This window comes from Sorex fumeus, unplaced genomic scaffold, assembly GCF_029834395.1.
Source record: "Sorex fumeus unplaced genomic scaffold, SorFum_2.1 ptg000165l, whole genome shotgun sequence".
Lineage (NCBI taxonomy): Eukaryota > Metazoa > Chordata > Mammalia > Eulipotyphla > Soricidae > Sorex > Sorex fumeus.
Window position 1 is genome coordinate 719,194 of NW_026606222.1, and position 14,103 is coordinate 733,296.

General features: G+C 44.4%; 1 protein-coding gene and 1 non-coding gene across 3 annotated transcripts in view; both read right to left on the reverse strand.

The window, feature by feature from the left end:
* The window catches only part of SHISA9 (shisa family member 9), a 261,789-nt gene that overhangs the window by 34,820 nt on the left and 212,866 nt on the right, over positions 1–14,103 (reverse strand). The window lies entirely within an intron of this gene.
* LOC130016708 (U6 spliceosomal RNA) lies at positions 789–898 on the reverse strand. The gene has a single exon (XR_008791256.1). It is a non-coding gene; the product is annotated as a U6 spliceosomal RNA (small nuclear RNA).

The following is a 14,103-nucleotide window of genomic DNA, read 5'->3' on the forward strand; positions in this document are numbered from 1 at the left end:
ACAGCTGACAAGGGGTTGATATCAAGGATATATAAAATACTGGTTGAACTCCACAAGAAGAAAACACCCAACCCCATCAAAAATTGGGGCAACAAAATGAACAGAAACTTTCCCAAAGAAGAAATCCAAATGGCTAAAAGGCACATGAGAAAATGCTCTACATCATTAATCATGAGGGAGCTGCAGATCAAAACCACAATGAGATATCATTTCACACCACAGAGACTGGCCCACATCCACAAGAAAAAAAGCAGCCAGTGTTGGCAAGGGTGTGGCGAGAAAGGGACTCTCCTTCACTGCTGGTGGGAATGCCGACTGGTTCAGCCCTGTTGGAAACAATATGGATGATTCTCAAAAAATTAGAAATTGAGCTCCCATTTGACCCAGCAATACCACTCCTGGGAATATATCCCAGAGAGGCAAAAAAGTATAGTCGAGGTGACATCTGCACTTGTTTGTTCATTGCAGCACTGTTTACAATAGCTAGAATTTGGAAAAAACCTGAGTGCTCAAGAACAGATGACTGGTTAAAGAAACTTTGGTACATCTACACAATGGAGTACTATGCAGCTCTTAGAAAAGATGAAGTCATGAAACTTATATACAAGTGGTACTACATGGAAAGTGTCATGCTAAGCGAAATGAATCAGAAAGAGAGGGACAGACATAGAAGGATTGCATTAATTTGGGGAACATAAAGTAACAAAATAGGAGACTAACACCCAAGAATAGCTGAGATAAGTAACAGGCTCCAGCCCGTTTCACTAATAAAAATTTTTAAAAATGCCAAAAAAATATTTTTAATAAAAGATGATTAACCTGTCCTTGCGCAGGGGCCATGCTAATCTTCTCTGTATTGTTCCAATTTTAGTATATGTGCTGCTGAGGGCTGGAGCGATAGCACAGCGGTAGGGCGTTCGCCTTACAAGCGGCCAACATGGCTGACCCGTGTTCGATTCCTCCGCCCCTCTCGGAGAGCCCGGCAAGCTACCGAGAGTATTGGATATGCCAGACACAGTAACAGCAAAGTCTCCAATGGAGACGTTACTGGGCCCGCTCGAGCAAATCGACGATCAACGGGAGGGCCTTTACCTTTACCTTTTAACCTGTCCTAGTCGAGGACATGCAAGTCAGAGAAGAAGCCGAGAGAAGCCACCAGCTTTGTGGAGAAGTTTGCCAGCATGTAAAGGACAAAAGGACCATGCAAAGAAGACAGAAGGAAGGCGTTTCCTAGATGGATGGAAATATCTGCAGAAAGGGCTCTGGCACTGTAGATTGAATTTAACATGCATGAATGTGTAGAGCAAACAATCCCACTTCGAGAGTTGAGCCTTGAGAAATGGAAGCATTGGAATTCGAGGGTATTTGTTCAGAACTCTGTTCTCTAGCATTGTTTGTAAAGTGGAGGCAAAGTCCACAGACACCGAGAAAAATCTGAAGTCTTGTTAGCATGGGGATTCTTCAACAAATTATTGTACGTGTGTCTTATACACACACCTATATAAGACGGAATATCAGGCAGCTGGATGCTAGGGGGGAATATGAGAAATGAGTTAACTCTCTCCCTTTCAACCTGGATAGTTTCAGTAAAAAGTTATAGTGGAAGTAAGGCAAATACCACAGTGGTTTTCTTTTTTTTTCCTTTTTTCTATTTTTGTTTTGTTTTGTTTTTGGGTCACACCCGGTGATACTCGGGGGTTACTCCTGGCTCTGCACTCAGAAATTACTCCTCACGGTGCTTGGGGGACCATATGGGATTCGGGGATGGAACCCAGGTCAGCCACATGCAAGACAGATACCCTCCCTGCTGTACTATTGCTCCGGTCCTGACATAGTGGTTTTCTTAAAGAAAAGACAATCCATGCATATTTGGTGTCTCGTGCTTGGCAAAGACAGAAAAACCTATGTCATGACACACAAGCTGAGGAATAGTTACTTGGAGGAAATGGGGTTCCTAGACGGAGAGGTCCTGAGAAATCAGAGACCCTATGGTGTAGGCTGGGACCTGGAGGGAAGCGAGATGTCCCAAAGTGTAACAGAAAGTAAAAGCCATGGCAAGGGGGTTCCCAGCAGAGAAAAGAGAGAGAAAGGCAAATGCGTGGAAGCTGGAGACCGCCCATATATTTGCTTGGCATCCAGGCTGCCATGGCTAGGGAACAGGGTACCAAGAGCACACAAGTGGGCTGGGGAGGCTGGCATGACTCAGGCAAATGTTTGCTCGCTTTGAGAGCTGTGGGAGAGAGAGTCTGGAGGTCAGAGGGCGCTCAAGGGGATGATGACGGCTCACTATCAGGCAGGACACGGGGGCTCTGTCCTGCCTCCTAAAGCACCACAGGGCAGTCACCACTGGAGGGGTCTCAAAGATCCCCTTTCTGAGGACATCACTCATTTCCCAGCAGCAGCGATGGATGGTGAGAGCTTCCAGCTATCCCGATGCCATCCCATATTCATAGAATTATCAGCCATTCTGAGCCCCTGGCTCAATGCCTCAATGCACTCACTGTCCCTCACCGTCTACAGGGCCAGGAGACAGGGATTTGACAATGGCTGCCCCGATGACCTCACATGCCAAGACCAGCCCCTCATCAAGGTGAGGATAAGGTTATGGAGACACCTATGCCCCCCAGTTCCTGTGGATTGAGACATTTTGGAGCAGGGGTCAGCAAGCTTTTCCTGCCAAAGGTTCCTTGTCAATATCTGAGGCAGGGTGGGCCTGTGGTCCTCTAGGCAACTCCCCCACTCTGGACACACCTAAGGGAATGGACACGGCAAGGCACCCAGGAACCTCTGCACAAACATGATGGGCCCTTTGGTGGGGCCCAAGGTCTACAGAGCTTCTGTAGAAATTTTGAATTGCAAAATCACAAATTTTGAATATTTCTTTCTTTCTTTTTCTTTTTGGGTCAAACCCAGTGAAGTTCAGGGGTTACTCCTGGCTCTACAGTCAGGAATTACTCCTGGCGGTGCTTGGGGGACCATATGGGATGCTGGATGGGGAATGAGCCCAGGTCGATCACATGCAAGGCAAACACCCTACCAGCTGTACTTTCGCTCTGGCTCTAATTGCAAATTTCTTTTATATTTATTTAATGAATCACCGTGAGATACAGTTACAGACTTACAAACTTTCCTGATTATGTTTCAGTCATACAATGATTGAGCAGCCATTCCTCCACCAGTGCCCATTCTCAACCCCCAATGTTCCCAGTAACCCTCCCGCCACCCCCACCCCATCGCCTCCACCCTCCGCCTCTGTAACAGGCACATTCCCTTTTATTCTCTCTCCCCTATTGGGTGTTATTGCAAATTTCTTAATTAACGCATGTCTTAATGAAGGTCTGTAGGTTTGTTGTTTTGGTTTGTTTGTTTTCTGGAAATAAAGCTCAAACATTAGCCTGGCTAAAGAGCTGACGCCACAGTGGACCATGGTCCTGCGGGAGCCTTTTTTCCTGTATCTTTGCTCCCTCCATCCCAGGTCCTTCCCATTCTGAGCCTGCCCTGGGGAAATGCTAAACTCGCCATTAAAGAAAAGATACGAGTCTGTAGAAAGGCTCCTCTCCACTTGGGACAGCCTTTTAGTTTATTATGCAGAATACTTACTATTCCATTAAAAAATACTTGCTTGGGGATCATTTCTTCCAAGCCCTGCACTTCCTCCGGGGCAGAGTGTAGTTACTTAATGTGAGTGGGTCTGACCAGAATTCTTCACCAAAAAAAGGAGAAAAGGAGCGAGGCTTTCCTTTGCATGATGCCCGGCTCCTTCTCCCCACTCAGACCCACGGGGAGCACATTCTGGCAGACTCAGATAGCCAATTTGCTCTGCCTTCCAGGCATCAAGAAGCACTCACACAGATTGAAATCCAGTCCCAGGGCAGCAATTCAGAATTATTCAACAGACATGGGTGACTGAGTTTTTCTTAAATGTTATTTTCATCTTCCTGATTAGGACAATGGTCCAGACCTGGCCACCCTGTGTCTCTCTGAGTTAAACTTTCCAGAAATCTATCCAGTTAAAGAGGAGAAATATAGGTCCATGTGGAAGGCAAGTTCAAGCTTTGCATCTGAGAAAAATAAAGTGACAGGTAGAGTGAAGAGTGGATAAAGTCTGGGTTATAAGCTTTAAATTCTGCCATTTCCGATTGAGAGAAAAAGTATAGAGCTATATCTCTATATATTTACATGTGTATATACATGGAAAAGATTTATAGTTAGATATATGAATATATGCACATAGCTTTAGAGTTAAATACATGAATATATGCATATATATGTAATATGTATGCATATCTATGTATGAATATATACTCTCATGTACATTAAATATTTTATACACAAAGGTATGTATATATGTATAATTCCTTTGGCACACACATGACCATAGGAAGATCCAATAAAACCAACAATGTCCTCAGCAGGATAAGTTCTCTTTGAGACATTCCTCAGCCCAGATCCAACTTACCCAGTGCCCCTCTTCAGAAAGATGCTCCCCATTCAATGTTGCAAGAAAACATTTTCACTCACACACCTTCAGTCTATTTGGGCCCCAGACACAACTAATGAGGACCTATTGCTCTGGGTCACATTCCATCAAGTTCCCTGCGCTCTCATTCCCGAGACAGAGAGGGGACCTTGTATGCTGCACAACCATTTTGAAAGAAATCTACGAGATAATTCCTCCAATGGGAAGCATTTGGGAGATTGATTTACCCAAGGGCCGCCACCATATATGCACCATTATTATGTGTGATATGGTGCTCACTTAACCGAGAAATGAAATGAATGTGATTCACAGAACATCAGTTCAAGTTCAAATGCTCAGTTACAATCCTGGGATGATGCGTCAAGGTCCTCTCAGTAGAGGAGAAATAATAGAATGAGACCAGTCTAGATCATCTCGGAGGAAAGGCTACATGGGGGGTCTTTGGGGGCATCACCAGGAAATACAGCACAGATGAGGGGTCAAGGGCATTCTTTTGTTTCACATCTAGGGAACGTGCTATCCCTTTGGTAAAGACTTCTTTCTCATTATCTAGCTCCTTTACCTCCCATGCCAACCCTTTAAGTCAGTGCTCTAAGGATAACATGTTTTAAAATCAACTTCTTGCTGTAGAATACTTTTAGACTTCCCAGCATATGGCAATGATGGTGCAGAGTTCCTACCTACCAGAACCCAGCTTCCTCTAACATCTATGCATATGATAGCTGTGTTTCAAGTCACAAACCGATATTGATACATTACTATTCACCAAACTACCTATTCATTCATATTTTTTCTTTTTTGCTTTTTGGGTCACACCCAGAAATGCACAAGGGTTACTCCTGGATCTGCACTCAGGAATTGCTCCTTGTGGTGCTCAGGGGACCACATGGGATGCTGGGAATTGAACCTGGGTCGGCCGCGTGCAAGGCAAGCGCCCTACCTGCTGTGCTATCGCTCCAGCCCCATCATTCATATTTTCTTAAGTTTTGACCTAACATTCTTTCTCTCTTCCAGAATTCCATCTAGGTACTACTTGAAATTTTACTGTCTATCCCACGAGGCTCCAATTGGGTGACAGGGTTACTCAGTCTTAACTTGTTTTCTGTGACTTTTGTGCTTTGGAGCAGAACGGGTCAGATCTTTTGTAGAATGATCCCCAACTACCATATATCTGATGATGTTGTTTTGTCAGTGATCTGTGCTCTGATGACTCCAACTCTTCTCATCTGTGTTTCTTTTCTCTCATATTTGAGTGTCTACAGTGTAGATTGGACACAGTGGACACAAGTGGACACAAGTCCGAAATCTTATTCATGAAAGGAATTCATGCACCTTTCCCAAAGAATATCAAGGTACAAAAGCTCCTGAGTTTTTGTCTGACTAACAAGGTCATGGTGGGGCTGCCCAGGATCCTACTTCAGTGCCTCTATTTCCAACACACCCCACCTGGTTCGTCTCGGGCTATTTCCATATCCACGCTCTCTAGAAAACCTCATGACCTAAGAGTGAAGACTGAATTGGACGGTCGTGAGTTTAAAGTCTGACTCTTCCATTGGCTTCTGGCATTTGGGGGCAAAGCCCATTTGGGTCTCCTCCTCCTCAGTTTTAAGACAGGAACCACGGTGATGCCCTCCTGAGGTTGCGGGTAGCAGGTGCATGTACTCAGAGGCACACATGGAGCACCGTTAACACCTAACATGCTGAAGCTAACGCTCAGTTGCCTCTCATTATCCAGAAACTAGGACAGCACTATGGGGAGCCCAGGGAAGAGGAGCATGTTAGGTTTCCATAAGGCCCTTTGGGCTGCTTCTTACTCTGAATTCTTGTGTATATTCCACACTATTAGGTTGTCAAGGAACTGGAAATATGAGAAGACACGGGCAGCAGAGACTCCGGTGGGGGCAACTGCACAGGCAATTCTCCTAATGACCTCCTCCCCCAAGAGAGACAATAGGTGTTCAGGAATCTTAACATTTTTCACCTTTGATTCTCCCCCCTCCACCCCCCCGCCCAATTCTTTTCAAACCTTTATTCCCAGCGTTCTTTTTAGAAGTACAACCAGAAAAATTATCATTTGAAACACCATACAGATTTCTCTCTGGCTACCAGCAAGCCAAAAAGAAAGAAAGAAGAAAAAAAATCAAATCCAACTCAAAATTGCCTGAGATTTGTCAAAGGAGAAGATAGCAGGCTAGGTCTTCACCAGAAAAGGTTTATGTGAAAGAGAGTCAAATCTATTGGATTGAATCCTGGTGGCGGAGGGACCAGCGGGGACTTGCAATGAAGAAAAAAATATATGCATATGTAGCCGTATCACCTTTGGTAAATGAGGTGATTGTATTACTCGGGGCCTTATCTCTATGGAGCCTGCAGATATTCTTTGCTTTTGACCATGTCCGATCGGACTCTCTTTAAATGGGAGTTGTTAGGGAAATATCGACTTAAGGTTCACTTTGGATCAGGTTGGAGCCTAATTTGCAGAACATCTCAGGTTGTATCCCAAAGAAATGGTGGTCTAGAAAAAGGAGGAAGAGCAGGGAGTGAGGTAGAGAATGTAGTGGACACCAGCCTAGTCTGGGAATGCTGGGACACAGCGAAAGAAAGCGGTGGCAATTCTGGTAGGAGAGGGCACGCATCCAGAGTCAGAAGGCAGAAGAGCTTCATCTACATTTTGACCAAGAGAGTCCACATAAGGCGACTGCCAACAGAAGGGAACTACTGAATACAGAGCGCGTGTCTGTGTTGCATTAGTCTCATGTGACCTGAGCACAGCCCTAAGAGTTTTTTTTTTTTAACTCACCTCTGACAGCTCAGTATCATCATCATAAGTTCTAGAGGTTGTTGGGATAGAAGCGTTCCCCCCAGAAGTTCATTGCATGGGATGGTGTAACAGAGCAAGCTCAATCCTAATTTTTTGCTGTTGTTATTTTGGGGCCACACCTGGTGATGCTCAGGGGTTACTTCTAGCAGTGCTTGGGGGACCACAGGGGATACCGGGACTGAACCTGTGTCGCCGCCTGCGAGGTAAGCACTCTCCACCACCGTACTATCGCTCCAGACCCTGGACACTTCATTTAAGAGCCCAGAAGGTGCTATGCTTTGATTTCTCCTCCCTCTCCATCCTCACCCTACCCCACCCCCATGCTGACCTCCTCCTAATTTAATTTATTGAATCATTTTCTTTTCTCCTCAATCGTGGTGGTTCTTTTGTACCATCTGGATGGTGAACAGAGCCAGTCCTCTCCTCTTAGGTTTTTAGCCCTAGTGTATTGGGTCTGACCGTGTTGGGAGGGTTGGAAGTGAGATTATCAACAGAGCTACAAAGCACCATATAGAAAAAAATCCTCTTTCTTTCTGCAGAATGCAAAATCTCCTTTCCTTATATCCTTCCCAAGCTAACCCTGAATCATCTTTCCAGCTTTAGCAAGACTCACGTGTCCTCCAAGGGACTTCCATGACCCCATCATATCTTAAACCGTTTTATAGTTCTCTGTATTCATCTGCTAAACACACCAGTGCCAACAGCTGGAGACTGGACAGCGGGACTTGAATAACAAAAAATCATCTTGCATTTTGGGGTGGATGAGGTAGGGCTAGAAGTCCAACATCAAAAACAAACAAACAGTTGAGTGGGGTTAGTTCCTTTGGTGGATGGGAGAGACGGCCTCTTTCCTGGCCCTGGAAATGCTGGGAGCTTTCTCATCCCTTGGCCTATAACTGCAAAACAGCAGCTTCAGCCTCTATCGGCATCTGGTGTTCTCCCAGGTCCATACCTGGATCCCAGGGTCTCTGATCTGGACACTGACCATTTCAGATGCCCACCTGGACACCACAATGACCTCTGCATCCCCTTTATTCACAAGTATGAGGGAATTCTGAGACGCTGAGGGCTGGGGCTTCCACAGAGCAATCTACCAGGGAGCTGGGAGACACAATTCACTCCCCAGACTCCCTTGACTTCCTCTCTTCATCCACAGACCTTCTATTCCATTCCTGTTGGCCACACCTCTGCAGCCAGAGAATCTGTTCCTCCCTCCTCCCCTCCTTCCCCGGGTGCAGCCTGGCTCCTCGCATGGAAATGAAGTCTACTACAGGAAATGGCAAGGGAATAAAAACAAACATTTATCAGAGGCTGCAAGGTGACAGGCAGGAACACGAGGTGATTTACCTAAAATTCAGGTTTATCTCTAAGAAAAATACAGTGAACCTGGAGGCTTAGTGGAAGCTACTTTAGTGGCTCTGGGATTTGTTTTCTTTCGGGGAGCCTGTGTGTGGTGGATAGGAGTTTTGTTTCTAGACCAACTGATACCCAGGATGGACCACACATTTCAACAAAGAAGTCAGCACTATGGCAAGAAAGAAGGCTAAACACAGCATTAGCAAACACAGGACGTGGTGCGTGTGTGTGTGTGTGTGTGTGTGTGTGTGTGTGTGTGCGTGCGCACGCAGAGGGGGGTGCTGTCTGCTCTGCAGGAGTGGGGACACTGCATGAAGGTACCTGAAATACAGTCTCATCACATGGTCTCTAAGAAAACAGGTCTACTCAGGCTTGAAAGACCCTCCAGCAACCTTACTCAGGGTCATTTCAGCAAGAACTGGGTGGACACCTGGCTTGGGTTGACGCCTTGAGCATTCCAAGCTTGGAGACCTACTCCTCTGATTCAGATCACCCCTGCTTTTGTCTACTGAAGAGCACACTTGAGTTGGGGTGCAGACCTCAGTGCTTTGGAGTTCTATGGGGTAGGGGGGTCACAGCAGCAGTGCTCAGAGATGATTCCTGGCTCCGGACTCAGGAGAACCCCTGGTGGTACTTGGGGGACCATAAGTGGTATTGGGTCAATAGGATACAAAGCCTTAACCCCTGCACTAATTATCTGTTTTGAAAGTTCCATTTTTATGGGCTTCTTACAAGAGTGAATAAATGAAGGGTTATGAGATTCTCAACAGTAGACACCATGATTTCTCTCCCCCTTTTCCTGAGCTTCTGAAATCCCCACTATCACCATCTCCTATCACTCAAGCTACCAAATAGTGGAGAGCAAAGTGAGGTCATGGAGAGAGAATAGATTCTTTTTATTTTTTCAATTAAGAATATTTTATTTAATTAAAGAATCATGACTTACAGAGTTATTAATAGCTGAGTCTTAGGTTATACAATATTCCAACCCATCCCACCACCAAGGCCTTTTCCCTCCACCATTGTTCCTCTGCTCCCTCTTGCCACACCCAGCCACACCCTGCTTCCTGCTCCCTGAACAGGCACATTTCAAATTTGGTTGTAATTTTTTGTTTGTTTATTTGTTTGGGGGCCACACTCAGTGGTGGTCAGGGCTTACTCCTGACTCTGCACTCAGGAATTACTTCTGGAGGTACTCCGGGGGAGCATATGGAATTCTGGGAATTGAACCCAGGTTGACTGCATGCAAGGTAAGTGTCCTACCCATGGTACAATCTCTTTAACTTCAAGGTTGTATTTTAGATCTTGTGTTTTTAGAGTTATGTTCAGTCTGTACTTTGGATATACAACTGAGCTGGGTGCAAGACAAACACCTTCCTAGCTGGACTAGCATTCCAAATCTTAAACAGAACAATTTGAAGCAAAAATTGGAAGAGAATTTAGTCCCTCTACAAACCCTAATCTATATACATATATATACATATATATGTATATATATACATATATATATATGTTTGCTGATGTGTTCTACCAAAAGATGACCTTTTAACTATCAATTTTAGACTGTTCCTTTTGTATATTGGTTATGAAGGAGAGTGGAGAATAGATTCTCTAGAGACACTGTCGGGGCTCAAAGTGAGAGTACAGCAGGCAACACTCTTGCCTGGCACACAACTGACTCTGGTTTGATCTCCAGCACCCCATATGGTACCTTGAGCCCACCAGGAGTGATCCCTGGGCACAGAGCCAGGAGTAAGCCCTGAGCACTGATGGATGTGGCCCCGAAAACCAAATATTAGAGATAGCTATTAGGATCAAATCCTGCTCCATCCTCATGCCAGTTATGAGACTTTAAGAAAAGTTACCTCCCTCCTTCCAGTGCATCTTCCTCATTGCATACAAGGGAGAAGAAATGAAACTAATGTTGTACTAAATTGCAACACACAAGCCAACAAGAGGTGAAATCAGGTTCTTGAAGAGCTGTCAGCATACCATCAGGATAGCCCCATGTGGTAGCAAACCAAGAGTCCTTCCAGAGAACGTGACACATTATTACAGTGGGAAATCATTGAACTAAAAAAGGAAGAGAATCCTGACACAAACTTTCATGGAGGAATCTTGCAGATATTGAACTCATGGAATAAGTCAAAGCACAAAAACAGTATGTCCTATGTGACCCATATGAAGAAGCCAGAGAGTCCTGGGGTAGTTGCAGGGGCTGGTGGCGAAGGGGACTGGGAATTACTTTTCCCATTTTGCTAGATGAAAGATTTCTGGAGAGAGTTGCGCCACCCTGTAAGTGCGCATTACACGGCTGATGTGTGCAGTCAGAAATGGTACGGTGGTAGTTTTATGGTAAAAAATATTTATCACATTTTTAAAAGAAAGAAAAAAGAAAGAAGGAAGGAAAAGTACATGGTAGGTACATTCCATGTTCATCGTTCATTATACCTAAACCTATCCTAAGTTGGGGATTGCTGTGCTCACTTTACATCTAAGGAAACTGAGGCAAAGGGGATCTGCAAACCACTTGTTCAAGGTCACAGGCAGCAGAGACCAAGTCAGTTTTATCCAAATTCTATTTTATCACAACTGATTAGAGGACAGTTCTGGGCAGAGCAGAACCAGATACATCCCCAAACACCTCCATGGTCGCCTAGTTCATTAAGAGTCTGAATTGTTAGACCTTTTCTTCATAACATTGCCATTTTTTAGAAAATCAAGTCCCAATGAATACAGCCTAACCATTTTATCTCATTCCACAAACATTCAAAATGGTGATCTTCAAATAATCCAAGTTCTTCCTAATAACAGTCTGGGAAAATCATTCATTAGATAATCCACTTATCAAATCATCACCATGGTCAACCCTAGGCCAGTCATATTTCTGTGTACTGGGGAAAGAGAAATGGATAAGACCCACCCCAGCCTTTGAGAAATACTTAGTTCAGTGGAAGAAGCAAACAGGTAAATCCTTCCCTCGCACACATTTGACAATAGAAGCACGTGCAAAGACCAGAGGCAGCCTCTGTTTCAAGAGATAACTTAGAGTAATCCCTCCCAAACGAAATTCCTAACTCCCCTGTAAATGCAAAATGAACTTCCATTGCATCCCTTCACCTCCAGGTAGGTATCATTGCACATAAATAAGAGTAGCCAGAACAGAAACAGAATTAGAAACCTGAGAAAGCCAAGATCCGACCGAGACATGGAGCCACCAGAACATTCCTTCATCACTAACCACTAACTGAGAGACGCAAACCCCTTGGAAAAAGACACATCTCTAAAAATTAAACTATTGATTACAATAGGATCTTCTGATCCCACTCCTATACATTTGATCAAAAGAAGTAAAAACTTAGACTTGTGCACGTGCACGCACACACACACACACACACACACACACACACACATACACACGATTCATTCATCTCCGGTAAGATCTGAGAAAACTGGGAACAAACCAAATGTTCTTTAATCGGTGAACTGATAAACAATGCACAGAGCATCTATGTACCAAATGACCACTCAGGAAAATAAAGGAGCAGACTATTTATATATTCACTAGGCTCAGTGAAAGAAGACAGATACAGAAACCCAGATACTAAAGAATCCCATTTATAGGACAATCTGGAAATGGCAGAACTATATAGGCAGGAAACAGTTCCTTACTCTGTCTTTACTAAGGGCTGGTTGTAATGGGCATCCTTGATTGGGTCTGGGGGTAAGTTGGGGTGAGGGGAATGGAATAATTATATCCTTGCTTATGGTGGTGATGGGGCATGATTCCATTCATGCATTTGTGAAAACCCAAAGTAAAGATCTCCAAAAAGAATAAATGTTACTATATACACCTTATAGTTAGTTTTAAAGATTTTAAATATATGTACAATAAAGGCATTGTCTGCTTGGAAACAAAGAGTATTGCCAGCAAAGCAGTAACTTTGAGGGCTCTGAAACATCAGGGCCTAAATGGGAATTGGTAAAAAACGGATCCTACAAACCAGGATGTGAGCCTGAGAGTTGTTCATAACAAAGTGGTTATGAACCCCTCAGGTACCCAGAGGCAGTTGTTAGTAGGAGCAGAAAGTGAAGAAGGGATCAAGAGGTTCTTTTTTTTTTAATCAATTTATTTATTTTTTATTAGTGAAACACCATGAGGTATAGTTGTAGACTTACAAACTTTCGTGCTTGGGTTTCAGTTATACAATGATCAAGTACCCATCCCTCCACCAGTGACCATTCTGTACCACCAGTGATCCTAGTAGCCCTTCCACTCCCCCCCCCCCACATCCCATCCCCCCCCCCCCCCCCCCCCCGCCTCTGTGGCAGGGAATTCCCTAATCAAGAGGTTCTTAGCGCTGTGCTACAGTAGTAGTTGTTTGGCCAGCGGAACTCAGCCCACCTTTCTTCTCCCCAAACTCTCTGTCTTCTTCACCTTAGCAAGGCAACTCTCTTGGGCTGGGAGAAGAGAACAGTGCTCCCAAGTAGAGTGGGTGCTGAGGATATGCCACCCAGAAGCCCACTTCCCTAAGAAGTCCACTGAGTAACAAGCCCCTTCCCTTCCTCTTCCTAGAACATACATTAGCAACTGCGACTAAGAACAGTCTCTTCCATCCGTCTCCCAAGAAGACCACGCTAACAACTCCAGTCTTGTCTAACAAGTAATCTCAGACACAAAGGTTAGTACCCAATTTAGAGGCACTAGACATAGACAAATATCAACACCATGAAATAGGAAAGAAGCACACACACAAAATGAAAGATTCGAAATCTGAAGTAGAACCAAAAGAATCATCGTATCAGGTCTTTTAAATAAGTGTGTAATTAATGGTGCCGGAGAAATAGTACTACTGTTAAGGCACTTATCTTGCATTGTGACCAATCTGGTTTGACCAATCTGGTTTGTTTCCCATAAGGTCCCTGTAGCATCACTGGGAGTGATCCCTGGGCACAGAGCCAAGAATTTAGCCCCGATTACTGGTGGGGGTGGTCCCCCTCCAAATCCAAATAAAATAAAATGTGTAATTAATATTCTTAGGCAAATGAAAGAATATTGAAAATGTAAATTGAGAATAGATAAGTTTGGTATAGCAGGTTGGGAGAGTGCCTTACACGTGGTTGACCTGTGTACCTGGTACCCCAAATTGTCCTGGAGCTATGCCAGGAGTGATCCCTGAGTGCAAAGCCAGGAGTAAGCCCTGAGCACTGCTGGGTGTGCACCCCCCAAAAAAACCCACAAAACTATAATGACAACAACAAAGTGGTTATGAAAAATGAACCAGAGTCCTTAGAAAGAGAAAAAGATAAACATAATTGCTGAGACTGGGATGATGATTTTATAAATTTTATAAAAGTTTAACCACATCTGGATGTGGTTATACTTTTGGAACAAAGAGGTAAGACTGAAAGACGAGGAAGGCAAAATGAGCAGAAAACTGAACCC